The following is a 17,947-nucleotide window of genomic DNA, read 5'->3' as shown; positions in this document are numbered from 1 at the left end:
TGGTACAGCCACTATGGAGAACAGGTGGAGGTTCCTCAGAAAACTAAAAATAGAATTACCATATGATCCAGCAACCCCACTCCTGAGCATATACTGGGACAAAACTATAATTCAAAAAGATACATGCACCCCTATGTTCATAGCAGCACTATTTCACAATAGCCAAGTCATGGAAAAAACTTAAATGTCCATCGATAGACAGATGGATAAAGAAGATATGGTACATATATATACAATGGAATACTACTCAGCTATAAAAAAGAATGAAATAATGCCATTTGCAGTAACATGGATGCAACTAGAGATTATGATACTAAGTGAAGTAAGTCAGAAAAAGATATACCATATGATATCACTTATTTGTGGAATCTAAAATATGGCACAATTATAAAGCAATTATACTCCAATAAAAAAAAATAAAATAAGGCACAAATGAACCTGTCTACAAAACAGAAACAGACTCACAGACACAGAGAACAGACTTGTGGTTGCCATGGGGGAGAGGGGGAGGGGAGGACAGGACTGGGAGTGTGGGATTAGCAGATGTAAACTATTATACATAGGATGGATAAACAACAAGGTCCTCCAGTACAGCATAAGGAACTATATTCAATATCCTGTGATAAACCATAATGGAAAAGAATATTAAAAAAAAGAATGTCTATATGTGTATAACTGAGTCACTTTGCTATACAGCAGAGATGGGCACAACATTGTAAATCAACTATACTTTTAAAAAATTAAATTAGAAAAAAACAAATTCAGGACTATAGAGTTTTTCCTTGATTCCTTCTATCTTAAATCTATTTTGCCTTTCTCCCACACCAAGAATACTGGTTCTCAAGGACATGGGGGATAACAGAATTAGAACATTCCATGACTATTAAGCTACTCTATTTTGTGTTACACAAAAACATTTCACAATATCAAATCATATCACCATCATTATGATTACTGAAAAGCTAAAAAACTTATTTTCTGCATATGCTATCAGCATTCTCCTTTCATTTTTTAGTTTATGGTTGTACTATATGTTATGAGACAATCAAAGAAATAGGGAAGCATGACCTATACTTAAAAAAAAAAAAAGAGTAGTCAATATAAACTCACTCTGAGTGAGCCTACGTGTTGGATTTACCAAAGACTTCAAAGTACCTATTATAAGTATGATCAAAGAATTAATAGAAACTATGTTTAAAGATTAAAAGAAAATAGCAAGTCAGCAAATAGAGACTCTCAATAGAGAAATAGAAACTATAGAAATTAACCAAGGGGGGATTTTAGAGTTAAAAAGTATAACTAAATGAAAAATTCCCTAAATGGGCTCAACAGCAGCTTTGAGATAGCAAAAAAAATCACTGAACTTAAGATAAATGAATAAAAATCATCCAATCCAAAGAACAGAGAAAAAAAAAAGGCTGAAGAAAAACAGAGACACATAACGATAAAACTGCTGAAAAACAAAGAAAAACAAATCTTGAAAGTAACAAAAGAAAAATAATTAATCACATAGAGGGGAACAACAGTTAAGATTAATAGTGACTTCTCATCAAACATAGTGGAAGATATACTCAAAGTGATGAGAGAAAAAAAAAATCACCAAGAATTCTGCATGGCATAAAATTGTCACTCAAAAATGATGGCAAGGGCTTCCCTGGTGGCGCAGTGGTTGAGAGTCCGCCTGCTGATGCAGGGGACATGGGTTCGTGCCCCGGTCCGCGAAGATCCCACATGCCGCGGAGCGGCTGGGCCCATGAGCCATGGCCGCTGAGCCTGCGCGTCCGGAGCCTGTGCTCCGCAATGGGAGAGGCCACAACAGTGGGAGGCCTGCGTACTGGAAAAAAAAAAATGATGGCAAAATAAAGACATGCCCAGATAAACAAAAAGTGCGAGAATTCATATCTAGCAGACATGCCCAATACAAAATTTTAAAGGAAGTCCGTCAGACTACAAGGAAATGACAACAGAGGGTAATTTGAAACCACAGGAGTAAATTAGTAAGAGTACTAGAAATGTAAATATGTGTTTAAATATAAAATATTGCTTAAATATATTTTTAAATCTTTTCTTCTTTTAATTTATATTAAAAAATAGGATTGTATGAGGAAATAATTATTATATCACACTGTTGTGTTTATAACATATAGAGACATTAGTAGCAAAAGGAGGGAGGAAATAAAGCTATATTAGAGCCAACCTGCATATTTTACTGAAATAGATTGATAATTTAAGATACGTTTTATAATTCATAGAGGAACCACCATAGAAATTTTCAAAAAATACAGGTAAAAAATCAACAGAGGAATTAAAACGTAATGCTGAAAGGTATGTTTAACACAAAAGAGGGCTATAGGGAGGAACAAAGAATAAAAAAGACATGAGACATACAGAAAACAAAGAGCAAAATGGCAGATGTAGATCTAATCATATCAGTAGTTACATTACATGTGAATGAGTTAAATATTCCAATCAAAAGGCAATTTTTTTATACTGGATAAAAAAAGCTAGCTCCAACTATCCATTATCTGCAAGAGATATATAAGAGAGGTGCTTTAATTCAAAGACACAAATAGGTTGAAAGCAAAAGGATGAAAAAGATACACTATGTAAACAGTAAACACAAGATGGCTGGAGTGGCTATATTAATATCAGATAAGACAGACATTAAGTGAAGAAATATTACTAGAGACAAACAGGTATCTATGAAAAACCTATGGCTAACATCTTACTTAATGGTGAAAGACTGCACGCTTTCTCCCTAAGATCGGGCAGGAGTAAGATAAAGAGGTCTGCTCTCACCACTTCTATTCAACATTGTACTGAAGGTTCGGGACAGTGCAATAAGGTGACGGTAGAAATAAAAGACATACAGTTTGGAAAGGAGGAAGTAAAACTGTTTTTATTCACAGATGACACGATCCCATATGTAAAAATCCTAAGTAATCTATCTATTAAAAATTATAAGAACCAGTCAACAAGTTCAGTAAGGTTGCAAGATACAGCATCTATACATAAAAATCAATAGTATATATATATATAAGAGCAAAGAATAATCTGAAAATAAAATTTAAAAAACAATTTCATTCACAATAACATAAAATGAATAAACTATTTAGGAACAAATTTAACAAAAAATTCAAAACCTGTGTAATAAAAACTGCAAAAAAATTTGAGAGAAATTAAAGAGGATCTACATAAAAGAAGAGACAATGGATTGGAAGATTCACTATTGTTAATATGGCAATTCTCCCTAAATTGATCTAGAGATTCACTGCCATCCCTATCCAAATCCTGGCAGGCTTTTCTTTTCTTTTTTCTTTTTTGTAGAAATTGACAAGCTGAGTCTAAAATTCATATGGAAATATCAAAGACTGAGAATAGCCAAAATAATTTTGAAAAAGAACAAAATTAGGGGACTTACATTACCTAATTTCAAAACTTGCAATACAGCTACATATTCAAGACAGTGTGCTATTGGCTTAAGAATAGACATATAAATCAATGACACAAAATAGGACTCCAGAAATAAACCTTTATATTTATGCTCAATTAATTAATTCTTTTGCTAAAGTGTCAAGACAATTTAATGGGAAAAGAGTTGACTTTTCAACAAATGGTGCTTAGACAACTGGATATCTAAATGAAAAAAAAAATTAACTTAGACTCTTACATCACACCATACACAAATATTAACTCAAAATAGATTAGAGACTTACATGTAAAAGCTAAAACTATAAAACTTCTGTAATAAAACACAGGAGAAAAACTTTGTGGTCTTAGATTGGGCCAAAATTTCTTAGCTATGACACCAAAAGGACGATCCATAAAAAGACAAATTGGTTAAGTTGGACTTCATCAAAATTAACTTTTCCTCTCTGAATGACATAATTTAAAAAAATGAATACCTGCCGTAGACTGGCAGAAAATATCTGCAAATTATATATCTGATAAAGGACTTGTATCCAGAATATATAAGGAACTCTTACAGCTTGATAATAAGAAGACAATCCAATTGAAAACAGGGCAAAAGATCTGAAGACGTTTCACCAAAGAAGATATAAGAATAGATAATAGGCACATGCAAAACAGCTGAACATCATTAATCATTAGGGAAATGCAAATTAAAATCACGAGATACCACTACAAACCCACCAGACTGGCTTTAATTTCAAAACTGCCAACACTAAATGTTGACGAGAATGGAAAGAAGCTGGAACTCTCATACACTGCTGCTAGGAAGGTAAAATGGTCCAGTCACTCAGGAAAACAGCTTGGCAGTTTCTTAAAAGTTAAACATAAACTTATGACCCATCAATTCCACTCTGATGAATCTATCTAAGGAAAATGAAAACATATGTCTACAGAAAGATATGTCCATGAGTGATCATAGCAGCATTATTCATAATAGCCCCAAAGTGGAAATGATCCAAATGTTCATCAATTGGTAAACAGATAAACAATGGAAAAACTATTTAGCAATACAAAGGAGTGATTACTGATATATTCAACAACGTGGGTAAACCTCCAACACATTATCCTAAGAGAAAGAAGCAAGACACAAAGGACTACATATTCTATGATCCCATTTATGTGACATTTCTGGAAAAGGCAAATCTATAGGGCAGATAAGTGGTTGTCTGGAGCTGGGGGTAGGAGTGGGGACTGATTACAAATAGGCATGAAGAACTTCTAGGGTGATGGAATGTTCTAAAGCTGAATTGTGCCAATGACTGCAATGCTTGCGTAAGTTTATTTAAAACAATTGAACTGTATATTTACAACAGGTGAATTTTTGATATATAAATTATACCTGAATAAAGCCGCTAAAAAATAATAGTAGCATCTTGTTTTATGATAATTCCTGGCTACCTCCCCGGCCTTCACTTTTATCTCTACCTGATCGTTCTTTTGTCTCTTGTGTCACTTGGTCAGTTTTCATTCCACTTTCATCATTCTCCTCATGGTGGGGTCCAGTCCCAGCAAAAAGCCCTAGTGGGTTGGTTTCAAGTCTTCACAAGGGTCAGACTGCTCCAGTCCCTTAGACCTTACTTGGCAAAACCCTCTCATTTTCAGCAGCTGATCTCAAATTGGCCAGACAAGCTTTCCAGTAGTCTTGATGGCTATTTTCGGGTCTCCTGTCCTCAGGCCCCTCGGATCCCCCACTGCTTCCTTCTGCTTTCTCCCACACAAATGCAAATAACATGCTTGTCTCTAGCTGCTGGTAGCCTGTCCCCATTAGCTTGTACTTTGGTGTTCGTGAGTACACCTTGTCATCTAGTTTCACTGTAAATGTTGTGCATGGGTTTTTGGTTTTGCTGTCTGGTTACTGTGTCTTTTTAAATGACAGGATATGAGAAGATCCCAAAACTATACTGCCACTGCTGTTATCATCTTCCCAGACTTCTCAGCTGCTGATTCTTACCTTTTCTTCTAGGGAGCTGACAAACCCTTCACTCTGCAGGGTTTTATTAATTTATTTATCAAACTTACCATGTGCCAGACACTGTCCAAACACACCATAATTACTAACGCACTTAATCTGCCTAACAACACTATGAAGCAGGTACTATTATTATCCCCCGTTTACAAATGAGGAAAGTGAAACACAGAGAGGTTAAGTAACTTGCCAAGGTCACCGCGCTTGTAAGGGGGAGGAGTCAAACCCAGGCAGGTGGATCCAGAGTCAATGCTTTCTAACCACCAGACAATGCTGCCTGCCAAGAGTGCATCAAGTGTATCTGGCCTGGTAGCTCTAGCATCCAACCATGACTGCCATCCCTGCCCCCTCCCCCAGGCCTCCCTGAGATGGGGAAATCTTACCCCTCCCTCAAAGGCCAAGTTCAAATGTCAGTCCTTCTAATGAACTTGATGAAGGCACCCAGGCAAGTGCTTCTTCCTCCTTCCTCCTCTCCCTCTCCTTCTCCCCACCAGCCCATCTTTTCTTTATAGTGCTTTTCACCAGGTGTTATAATTATTTGTTGACATCCTTGTCTTCCCCATGAGCTCAGAGAACATTTTTTATTCATCTCATGTCCCAGAGCTTATCCTAGTGACTGGTGCCCAGCAGGCTCTCAATAAACATACACGGAATTGAGAAGGCAATAGCTTCTTTTTTTTAACTCGCTCAGAACGTACTTGAAAGCAGTATAATTGCATCTTTAAAAAAATCTGTAATTCAGAGGTTTTACCAAGTCTGGCTAATGAGTTTTTCTGAGTATTCTTCAGAAGAAACACAACAGCAGATTCTTCCTGGTATTTTAACTGCTTGTTTCCAACATACAGAGATTGCTGCTTCTGATGCTAATTTGCCAGGGAGATTCAAAGGAGAACTAGCTCCCATACCCATCAACCAAGCACCTGCCAGCAAAGAGAAGATACAGAAGGAAGAGCTAGCTGAAAAAAAAGGTACAGTATGTCTGTGCCAAGCCTAGAGAATCACCACCAAAGTCACCTGTGAATAAAAAGTAAAAATCAAACCTCAAGTAGAGAGGAAGGTGGAAAAACCAAATGTCAATTGAAAAAAACAATTCATTAATTTTTAAAAATCTTACAATTTAATGCAAGATTTTGCTATGAGAACATACAGTCATATTGTCGATATCCTTATTGGTGTACAGATCTATGGCAGACATTGCTATACAAATATAAAGGCAGGTGTTTGTAAGAAAATTTATGGCCCCTCTCACTTTCAATAGAAGGTTCTAGCATTTCCTAAGAAAAGTCATAAATTTTCCAAAGATGTCTCAGTCATTTTCTGGGCTTTAACTCAACCTCTCCGCAACTCTCTCTAAGAGCTGACTAAAAATACCTCTGCAAAAAATAAAAAAGAATGGAGAGAAAAATGATGACTTAAAAAGAAATAGGTAGGAAATATCCCTTGAAATGAGCTGGGGCCTCCACCCCCTGCACCCTGCCCTCATATAAAATATTAACGCATTTGACACCTAAACCAGGGAAGGGAAAGAACAGGTTGATGAGCTTTGCTCTGGCCAAGAACAGGAATGCTGCATGCCTTGCCAACACCCTCCTGCCCATCCAGCCCGCTTCCCGGGCAGATACATCTGGACCGGCTCTGTGGCACAGACGTCACTAAATTACTGAGAAAGCTTTCCACAGTCTGACAGGCTCAGAGAGGGTAAAATCTGGCTTCCTTCCTCCCCAGACGGGACGTGAATTCCTCCTTCCCAACACACGTGTGTCATTTCAATGGCCTGCCCTTGAGGGGCTGCCTACAAAGGCCATACTTAAATGGGCTCTCATGCTTCTGTGTCCAACTTCAGCCTGTGAGGTTTTAACTCAAAGAGCTACATACTTGAAAAAAAATGCGGGTCTGGGAGGCTCTGGGAGCAAATGTTCTCAACACTAAACCGTGGAAAATGATAATTCTCTTTCCTGCTGTGGGAACGCTAGAATCCCATCCAGATGTGTACATGCCAGGCTTAAGTAAGGAGGGCCACAAGCACCAATTTTCCACCAAGCTAGGAGTTTCTCAGAAAAGAAAGAGTCTATCAGGCCTGCTCGGGGTGGGGTGTCTTATAATAAAGCCACCATTATGGGAAACAGCCTCCAGTCTCAGAGATAAGGCAGACAGCAGAAGTCCCTAGGACCGTCCCAGAAAACGTATTCTCTCTTACTGAGGTCAAGGAAACCACTTGATACCTGGCCCCCTTCACCCTCTTCCAACAGAAGGACATCATCTGCGGGAAGAGCTGGACGGTCAGGGCACATCTCCCCCTAAACAGCAACAGGAGCGGTCATTTCCATGAGGCCCGTCTAGAATGTCTGTTTCTTCCTTACGTCCCGGCACCTAGCCCAGTGCTTGCACGCTTACCTCTCAGTACATACATGCTGCATGAACTAATTTTAAAGAAAACACACAACTGTCAGGCATCTGTGAGCCACAGCCATCTCAGCTGAACGTGAGAAGTTCATTCACTCACTCCCCCATTCATTCGCGTACAACTGTATACCAGATACTCTCAAGGTACAGATCCCTCCCCAAACCAAATAGATAAAAATTCCTGGAACTTATATTCCAGTGATGGGAGACAGACAATAAACAGATTAGATGAGGGGAAAATAAAACACAATGTGGGCAAAGGGTTAGCAAATTCCTTTCCTCTCCTGCTTGAGAATCTGACCTTAGGTTAACTTTCTAGTTCTGTTTCCCTGGAAACCTAATAAAGCTAGAATGTCAATTATGTTATGAGGCAACATTGCTTATATTAAAAATGACCTCTGACTGGTAACTTGCATCTGGACTGGAAGGAACTATAAATATCTGAGGGGGACAACGCCGCTGTGGGCTTCCTTGAATGGGATGACTTACAACGGAGCATATCCCTCAGGGAGACGTTAAGCCAGGGCAGACCCCATCCCTACTCCACGTGAAGCTCATTCTCTAGCACGTGAGCTGTCACTTGATGAGGGAGGGGCAAAGAGGACAGCTCCCGGGTGGCCAGATGGACTGCCAAGGGCACAGTTCACATAGGAGAGAAACCCTTGACACTGCCTGGCAGGCAACTTACGGTTCTGTTCCAGATCTGTCTCCATAGATGGCCAAGTGTGGCCAGTGAAAGTCCTGTGGGTCGGAATGCTTGACTGAACCTAAGAAGATCCCTGGTAAGCCCTGTTCGTAGTACATTTGATGCCCGTTAAATACTGAGAAACACAAAGCAGAGAAAAAGGATGGGTTGGTTGGACCAGATGCCTCTGATGCCTATTTAGGATCCTTTCAGGTCTAACCAACACGAGTGCCCTTCCCATTGCACCTTGCCATTGTGAGTTAGCTCCTCTTCACTGATTCATCCTCAGGCTCTGCTCAGTCACTTGCTCGGGAAACCTCCCCTAACCACCAGCTCCAGGTCAACTGCATTGTCAAATGGCCTCTCACAGAAATGGGTACCTTGCCGCCTGAGCACCATCTCAGGGTGTAGTTATACACCCAGGAATATAAGGACCTGGTTTCTCTCTGAAAGCAAGAAGCACGTCTGGCTGCTCACCATTTCACCCCCAGCACCTGGAGAACATCTGGCAGGAGTAGCAGCTGAATAAACACTGGCAGAACAAGTGAATGTTGTAACAAATCAGCTGAAACTAAACAGAGTTGGGCAGTAGTCCTCACACCACACTGTTATGTTCCTGCTGTGTATGTTCACTGATGATACTCCTGTCCAGAGTCGGCCTGCAAATATCGCCCTCTATAGCAGTAAAGTCCAGGGTCAATCTCTAGTCGTATCAAGAGTTATTGGGAAATACCAAAAAAATAAAGTTAATTTTGATTTTTTAGCCACAACTGTTATATAACCATCTCTTTTGGGGAAAACTTGCAAAGTGAAAGGCTAAATTTAAAGAGATAGTATTGCCTTCTTCTCCTTTCCTAAGGTGTAAGCCTACTTGTAGTTATTTATTTTCCTGTTGGACTAGAAAACCCACTGGGATCATTTGCTGTCTCAACCCTAGCTCCGAGCACATAAATGTTTGATGGATGCACAAATAAGTGAATGAATAAACAAAGAACCTCTCCCTTCCCTCCTGCCTCCATTAAGATAGAAAATCACTATGCCGGACAAACCCAAGGTGAAGAACTGGAATAATCTCCTGTACCAGTTCATCTTTCAGGGATTCCAATTCTGAATGGAGGCTGAAGGAGGCAGCCTACAGCTGGGAGAAACCGTCCGGAGAGGGGCCTTTGTGAGATGCAAGTAACTGCCAATTAGTTCACCGGTCCCCTCTCCACACCCCATGCTCCCACCCTACCCTGCCTTGTACTTTGGAAGCCTCAAATGACCTACCCCGTTCTTCTGCTGAAGCCAGGACAGGCCAACATGGATGCACCCACTTTGCTGAACGCTGATAACGCTTTGATGGCGCAGGCCTCGAACACGCCGTGGGTGCTAGCGCTTAGGCAGTGCATTGAAAGCAACTACCCGTCCCCCATAATTCATTCCCTGAAATTTATCACGGAAAGTGGTCCTGGAATTTCATAATTAAAACTGACAAAGACTCCTTTGTTTTCATACTAAAGTTTTGATGGCATTAAGGGATGCGCCAGACCTAGTCTACACTGAAACAAAACAGAGAAGACTTGGCTGACACTTTTTATTACATAAACAATTACAACTAGACTGGCTTTAAAAGTCCTTATTTTCTGAGTCTAATGTATTCCTTGCGGCTCTGCTGCCCAGAGCTCCATCTTCAAGAAGAGAGCACTAACTGGACGTGGTCAGTCTGTGCGAGTGCTGAGAAAACTGGGCTGGGCGTCAGCAGGGGGAGGCACAGGCCACCAACTAGCTGCTTGACCCTGAATAAATCACACTGCCTTGTTTAATTCTTTTTTTTTTTTCTTAGCAGTTTTAGGTTTACAACAAAATTGAGAGGAAGGTACAGAAATTTCCCAAAGTCCACAGTTCACCTTAGGGTTCACTCTAAGGAAGTAAATAGTGTTGCACATTCCATGGGTTTGGACAAAAGTATAATGACACCTATCCATCATTATAATGGCATACAAAGTATTTTCACTGCCCTAAAAAACTTCTATATGTTGTGTATTCATCTCCCCTCTCTCCCAAACTCCTGGCAACCACTGATCTTTTTATTGTCTCCATTGTTTGGTCTTTTCTAGAATAGCATATAAATGGGATCTTTTTTTTTCTTGAAAAGAGAGGTTCAAAGCCTTTAAGTCTATAAGACCACTCATGGCCCACCACAGGCTCTAGGCGGCAAACTCCCTCACTAAATACTGTGGCTTTTCTTCCAATACTGAGTCCTGTCCCACTGGTCCCACTCAGCGGCCACCTGGAGGTGCAGGAGGACATGTGTAGGGTATTTGTTCATAGGAAGGCTACAAGTTTTGTGTCCCTTGTCACAATGAACCCAGATGCCTGTCAGATGTGTTATAAACAGAGGAGCCATTTCTTCAGGCTCCTGCTCTGAGCACACTCCAGCGCTGCCTTGTTTACTGACTGTCTCCCTGAGCAAAACGTAAACCCCATCAAGGCAGTGACTGGGTCTGACCTGTTCACTTAGAACAGTGTTTGGCACTAGTAAATAACCTCCTGAGGTTCTTGACAAATATTTATTAAATGATCATTGAATGTGATTTCTCTGGATCTCGGAGTCCTCAGCTACAAAGGGCAGTGATTTTTAAAAATATGCTCTAACCATTTGGACCCCAGGATTTTCAGATTCTATACCCGACCTTCAGCTCAACTATTATGAAAATTTTCCTTATTACTGAAATGATTCATGGGAAGTGCTTAGCACAGTTCGCTAGGTTGACCCAAAGTCTTCCAGACACAGGACTGCTTGAATGACAAGTGGCATCACCGAGGTGGTCCTGGCTGGCCAGGCTGCAGGACTCACAGTGGTCCATAAACTTCCCTCTTGAAGCTGTTGCGAATAAAGGAAGTAGCCCACTTACAAGGACTCCCCCCCCCACTCCCTCCATCACCCCATCTTCCTCTCAGTCCAATACATACATGGTTCTTGCTGAGATCGGAACGTAGCCTATGGCCGAAAACCAAGTAAAATGAACCAAGTCCGACTGATATGGTGGGCATGATTCTGCTGGCACTAGACTCCTGCCAAATGAACTACCCTAGTCTTGGCCCTTCCTGATACCCCATCCTTCTCCACACCTGAAGAATTAATTCCCTGCCTCTTAGCCTGGTTTTCAGTCTTCCACCATCTCTCCACCATCCATCCTTCCAGCAAGAACCCTAACTTGGAAAAGGAAATGGGAACAGAAATAACATTTATTTAAAGTGACCCACATCTGAGGCCACCACTTCATTCGTGCCGCTCTTTCCCCAATCTAGCTTGTGCTCTGACCATCCACCAAAAGTCCTTTCAAGGTCACAAGGCTTTCCATATTATCAAATCCAGTGCTTTGGTATTTACCCTTATTAACATCTCAGCATCATCAGGTGAGCCCTTCCTCCTCTTCAGGCACCTTAGGCTTCTACGAGAATACACCCTCATGGTCCCTCGGACCTCGGGCAGCTCCTCCATGGGCTCCTCCTCCTTGGCCCAACTCCAACTCTTGCAGCTTTCCTGCTGGGTCCTGGGCTTTGCTTCTCTCTTTACGGTCTGTCCCTCTCAGATCTCATCCAGTCCACGGCTTTAAATATAATCAACATGCTGAGACTCCCAACTTATAACTCAAGGTTCAACCTCCCCTGTGCTCATCTGTCCTCCTAGTCAACACTGCCACTTGGAAATCTCACAGGCTCTCAAACGATACACATCCAAGGCTAATCTCTGACTTTCCCTTTTCTGAATCTGGTCCTCTCCTTGTCCCCACTCCATCTAACCAGCTGCTCCGACTGCAACTGGGGAGTCATTCCTGATTCCTCTGTTCCCCTTTCCGCTCCCCCCCAAATCCAGTTCATCAGCTAGTCCCCACACCAGTTGGGATCACACGTCAACCAACAGCAGTTCTACCATACATCTCCAATCCATCCGCTTCTCTTGGTCCCTGCTACCACTGCCAACTTTTTTTTTTTGTGGTACGCAGGCCTCTCACTGTTGTGGCCTCTCCTGTTGCGGAGCACGGGCTCCAGACGCGCAGGCTCAGCGGCCATGGCTCACGGGCCCAGCCGCTCCGCGGCATGTGGGATCCTCCCGGACCGGGGCACGAACCCGCATCCCCTGCATCGGCAGGCGGACTCTCAACCACTGCGCCACCAGGGAAGCCCCACTGTCACCTTTGAGGTGAGCATCTAATGCCTTGCCCACCACTGTCACCTCGCCTTTGTTTTGGTGACTTGGGGATTTCTCTTTGGACAATCACTACTCTCCACTGTACGCCACCAGAGTCGATCTGCCTTTTCAGGGTAAAAAGCCAAACCAGGAGAGTCTGTCACTCTCCCCCTTCCAACTCTGCTGCAGCCACACTGGGCTCTTTTCAGGTTCCTAAACACATCACACTTTCCTGGGTCAAGACCTTACACGTGGTGGGCCCTCTGCTTGCACCACTCTTTCTCCTGCTTGTGGCATGCTTACTTCCTTCTCATCCTTCAAGTCTTGGTCTCGTGTCACTTCCTCAGGAGGCCTGGCCTGACCACCCTACCTAAGCAGGTGCCCCGTTATTTGCTGCACCCATTCGTTCCCTAGCATTTATTACGATTTGTAATTATAAACATTGGTTTACTTGTTTATTATCTTCTCCCTCACTAGACTGTATCCTCCCTGAGAACCCGGACTATGTGTCTTATATTCACCAATTCAGTACCAAGCACAGTACCGGCACATAGCAGAACTATGTTGGATAACTGACCAAACCTACTGCATGCCAGGTCCTGTGCTGGGAGGTTTATATAGAAACGCATACATTACTGTATAAACCTCTGCTCCAACCAGAGTGGTCTCCTCATACCCTGCAGAATATATACAATACTGAGTAGAGTTCTAACCCCATGTTTCTACCAACTAGTTGGAAAGTACCCCCGACTCTCCCAAATCTGTGCACCTACATCATTTCAATCCCACTTCTCCAAAGCTTTACTCCCCTTCCCGAATCTTCAGCCGTCTCAACAGGCAGCCTCCTTATTTGGTTTTCTGGCAACCTGGACTTCCCCTGTCACACATGTACAGACTATCCTGAGACTGCTTCTTTTAGTTAATTACCTGAGATGAAGTTCTAGGAGGTCAGGGACTTTGTTGTTCTTTTCCGCATTAAAGCCCCAGTGCTAGGACAGGGCCTGGCTCCTATGCAATTAGTCCTCATTAAATGAGTGAATAAATACTTTACTGAATGAATGAATGGGCCTGGAAACCTCAGCTCAGTTAAAGTGATTATTAGGTGTTCTTGCATTGTTTACTCTTTTATACAACCATACTGTCGCCTATAAAGTTACTTATTTTCACACCTTACCCTTTTTCTTTTCTCCTACTATCTCCCACAGTGCAGGCCCATCTCTTTTTACTCTCTGAATCTCTCGAGAAATGTCAAGTACAAAAAGCTGATACATACGAAATGCTTACTGGAAATGTGTCTGAATTTTCTCATGTTCCTTTCATTTGACTCCTAATGTAAAAAGCAGGGGGCAGTTGAAAAAAAGCAACCACTTCTATCACCGCCAGAAGGAAGACGTACTGAAGGCAAGAATGCAGAGGACAAGGCCAAGTCGCTCCAGTGCCTGGGGAGGCCAGTGCATCGAGCCAAGCCCCCTCACTTCCTGGCCGGCACCCTCCCCCTCCCTCCCACCCCCAACAGGGCCTGTGGGAGCCTGTCTGCTGCTACTGTTTCTCTGAGGCCATAAACCCAGGAACCTCAGCAGCCCATGGGACACCGCAGGCCTCATGGCCCTTCTTGCTGCCTTCTAATTCCAAGCTACACTGAGCAGGGCTGAACAGTTGCAAAGGTCAACAAGATGACTGGGGAAGTTTAAAAACTTTTAAAAGTCAATGCGTAGTGGTAATTAGAGGTCTATTTAAAGCCAACGCATAGCGGTGACTGACTGTAATAACACAACTCCAAAAAGCCCTCCATCCCACTTTATTCCCTGGCCTGGCTGCAAGCACGTGGGGGGAAGCCCAGAGTCTGACCATATTGCCTGACTTCCTACCTTCTCCGAGACAGGATCTCCCACACAGAACTCCGTGATGCACCCTAGGAAAGAGGACAACCCAGCGGGTACATTTCCCAGACACGGACGCTCATTTGCCTTCTTGCTCGAATTTATCCCCACCCTCCTTGAATTAAAACCAATTCAGAACCAGGGAAAACACACACTACAATCCATTTGGCTTACCCAGTGCACCTGACATGGTGGAGCAAGAAGCAAAGCTACTTGAAATGTCCTTGGCTACCCTTTGTTTATAAGATATAGTTAACTATTCCTAAAATAACATGGAGTAAATAAATGGCATCCCAAACCCAAGCTTCTCTGGCATTGTGGCCTCAAGGAGGGGTAACACTTCTCCGAAGGCTGAGGGGAGCCCCAGGCTGAGGCCGTTTTCTCTGCACACTGCCCAGAACCCCCAGGGCTAGCGCCTCACACCAGGCGCCCCCCGCCTCCTTTCTCTGAAACACTGGGGTGGCCCTCGGTGATTAGGGGATATCCAAGCTAATTGTTATGCATCTCGAGCAGAGCTCGCTCACACCAGCAGTCAAAACTGAGTGCCCTTCCTTGAAAACTCTGCTGTGTGAGGCTCTGCCATCAAACGAGTGACGCCTGCTTCGAGAACTTCCACTTCAGCTGGAGCCTGACCTTCCTGTGGTCCCACTTCCAGTTGGAAAGCCAGCCGGGCGTCATCATCACTGGAAGTTACAATTTCCCCCTGCCTGTTTGCCTGACGCTGCACCAAATGCTTCCACATGTGTTCTCTTATTTGCGCCTCGCACAGCTCTCTGGTTCTGGCACTATTTTACAGATAAAGAAACCGACACCGAGCGAGGAGAAGGGCTGGTCCCTTATCCGGTCCTCTGGCTCCAGCGCCCTTGCTTCCCCTCATCCGAGTGCCTACCGTGGGCGAGGCAATTCGAGAAGCTCGGGGGCAGCAGCCGTGGCCCTCCGAGGCTAAGGCTCTCTGCCTTCACCCTCTGCAGAGCCGCAGCAGGATATTGTTCTCATCCATAACAGGCCTGCTGCTGCTACCCAGAGGGATAAGAGAAACCCACGACGTGGGTGTGTGCCAAGCCAGACCACGCCCAAGGACACTGCGGCTGGGATGATGACAGGTTCTCTCTCCCTCCAAGGGGACAGGGGAGAAGGTGGCGCGAGGGGGCAACAAGGAGAGGGAGGGGAAGGGGGTGAGGCAGGAAAGAGAGGGGGAGGAAAGGAGGGGGAGAGGGGCAGGGGGAGGAGGAGAGAAGAAGAAACATATGATTTGTGACAGGCTGTAGATGAGACATGAGGAAAAGTGTGATGAGAAAACACCCAATTCGTGGAGGCTGGGGACCATCCCCCGGCAATGTCTCATCCCGGGGTCAAGTGCTCCCTCACAAGAGAGGCTGGATGGTGGACAAGGCCACGGTTTGAAGGTTGAGCCAAGGCCCTGCACACAGCATTTCCCCTGCAGTGGGGGCGGCACTGAAAGGACTGAGGTCAGAAGCCCGGCAGCCAGGTCACCGTGCATGAAATAGAGGCGATGCTGTTTACACCGCCAACCCCCAGGGCGGTGGTGGGCGTGGAAGATAGAACGCCATGAGGATCAACGATGAAATAAAAGTACTTGGTAAACAGAAGAGGGATCTAAGGGATCAGGCGCGGCCCAGGAACTGGTCCTGGCGTCAGGTTCTTTCTGAAAGAGACCCAAGTTCACGGGCTTGGCAACTAAAAGGCTGAACATATTTAAGTGTATTTCTAAAGAAAAAGATATGATGCTTTACCAATTAGTAACCCTTATTGCCAAACTCATCTAAGATGCATTTACCTAACCCTGAAAATCAGTCAAATCCTGTCAGTTATATCCTTCCAGATATATACACATTTTTAAGTGTAGAAACACAAAAAGGGAGTGAGACAACGCAGGAGCAGAACAAACACATTGGAAGATGGGAAGCCACTGGTGCTGAGGGCTGGCAACCACCTCCATTTGTCCCCACTTGCTCCGCAGAGACATGGGCGGCAGGCGTCCACTGATGAATGGCCCCCGGGTGTGGCTCCTGGGCCCTGAGTGACCCACCGTGTAAGTCAGCAGTCCTGACAGCGCTTGGCATGTCCAAAACCTCCCACTGGTCCCTCTCCTTTTGTCCGTATTTTTTTTTTTTTTTTTTTTTTTTTTTTGCGGTACACGGGCCTCTCACTGTTGTGGCCTCTCCCGTTGCGGAGCACAGGCTCCGGACACGCAGGCTCAGCGGCCATGGCTCACAGCCCAGCCGCTCTGTGGCATGTGGGATCCACCCAGACCGGGGCACGAACCCGCATCCTCTGCATCGGCAGGCAGACTCTCAACCACTGAGCCAACAGGGAAGCCCTCGTCCATATTTTGTGGTCTCAAGACTGGCCTTCACCTCCACCTGCCCACGTGACCTCTTGTTACTGCTTTAGAACCCGGCAGCTGACAAGAGCCCTCCAGAGCAGCCAGCTCAATGCATCACTGGCCTTTAGAGCCCAGGGAGAAGAGCAAGAGGACAAGAAAAAAGGAAGAGGGGCTTCAAAATTAAGCAGTCCCTTAACTTTTGACTATGTCAATGGGAATCTTCTTGAACTTGGGTAAGTAAAATGAGACAGGAGCCAGTAAGCAATTCCCAGCATGTAATCCATCACCTAGTGCAAACCTCTCATCATTATTTTTTAGTTGGGTTCTGGTGGGCATCCAAAGGTTCAGGGCAAGAACCTGAAGGTTCTGGTGGGCATCCAAAGGTTCAGGGCATAGCCCCGCTTCTTCCTCCTCAACGAATAGGCTTCAAATAGGAAAATAAGTTGTCCAGCCCGCCCTTATCAATCTCACACAAAACATTTTCAGTAGAAGGTATTGGTTTGGGACTCCTGAAAGCCCCAAGGAAATTCATTCCGGCCTCTGGACTTGCATATCAATCACACACACTCACAGGTTAGAGGGAGGGAAAGCCAGGGTTGGAGTTTCCTCTGTGATGACACTATTTATTGTGAAAAGGGAGAATAAACAGAAAAAAAAATTCTACGTTCCCTCCCTTCTCTCTCTATGTATAACAGCAAAGAAACTAGAACTCAAAACTCAGCCTAGAGGACAGGCACCATCACTCAGACGATCTCAATCAGTGACAGATGAGATCGAACTCAAAAGCATCTATGCCAAAGCTACCGAGCCATTCCAAACTTTGGGGTGTTTAATGCAGCCTTTTGTGGGCCCTGCCAATGTGAACCTTTGGAACAAAGCAGGCCTTCTCCACAAACAGTTTAATAGGATTTGGAAAATAAGCACCTACTCCCCAACAAATGGGAAACAGAGGCACGTGGCTCTGGGCAGGTGAAATCCCACTTCCATGAGCTATGCCCCAAGGTTTAAAGCTCTTGAA

The 17,947-nt window shown here is 43.9% G+C and overlaps 1 protein-coding gene and 1 non-coding gene across 5 annotated transcripts in view; both read right to left on the bottom strand.

The window, feature by feature from the left end:
• Window positions 1-17,947, bottom strand: part of TTC7B (tetratricopeptide repeat domain 7B) — a 242,003-nt gene that overhangs the window by 147,311 nt on the left and 76,745 nt on the right. The gene's annotated exons all lie outside the window — the stretch shown is intronic.
• Window positions 10,816-10,944, bottom strand: LOC132489686 (small nucleolar RNA SNORA11). Its single transcript, XR_009532076.1, has one exon. It is a non-coding gene; the product is annotated as a small nucleolar RNA SNORA11 (small nucleolar RNA).

Source organism: Mesoplodon densirostris, chromosome 4, assembly GCF_025265405.1.
Source record: "Mesoplodon densirostris isolate mMesDen1 chromosome 4, mMesDen1 primary haplotype, whole genome shotgun sequence".
Taxonomy (NCBI): domain Eukaryota; kingdom Metazoa; phylum Chordata; class Mammalia; order Artiodactyla; family Ziphiidae; genus Mesoplodon; species Mesoplodon densirostris.
Note: the sequence above shows the minus strand (reverse complement) of the source record. Positions and strands in the feature narration are given on the sequence as shown.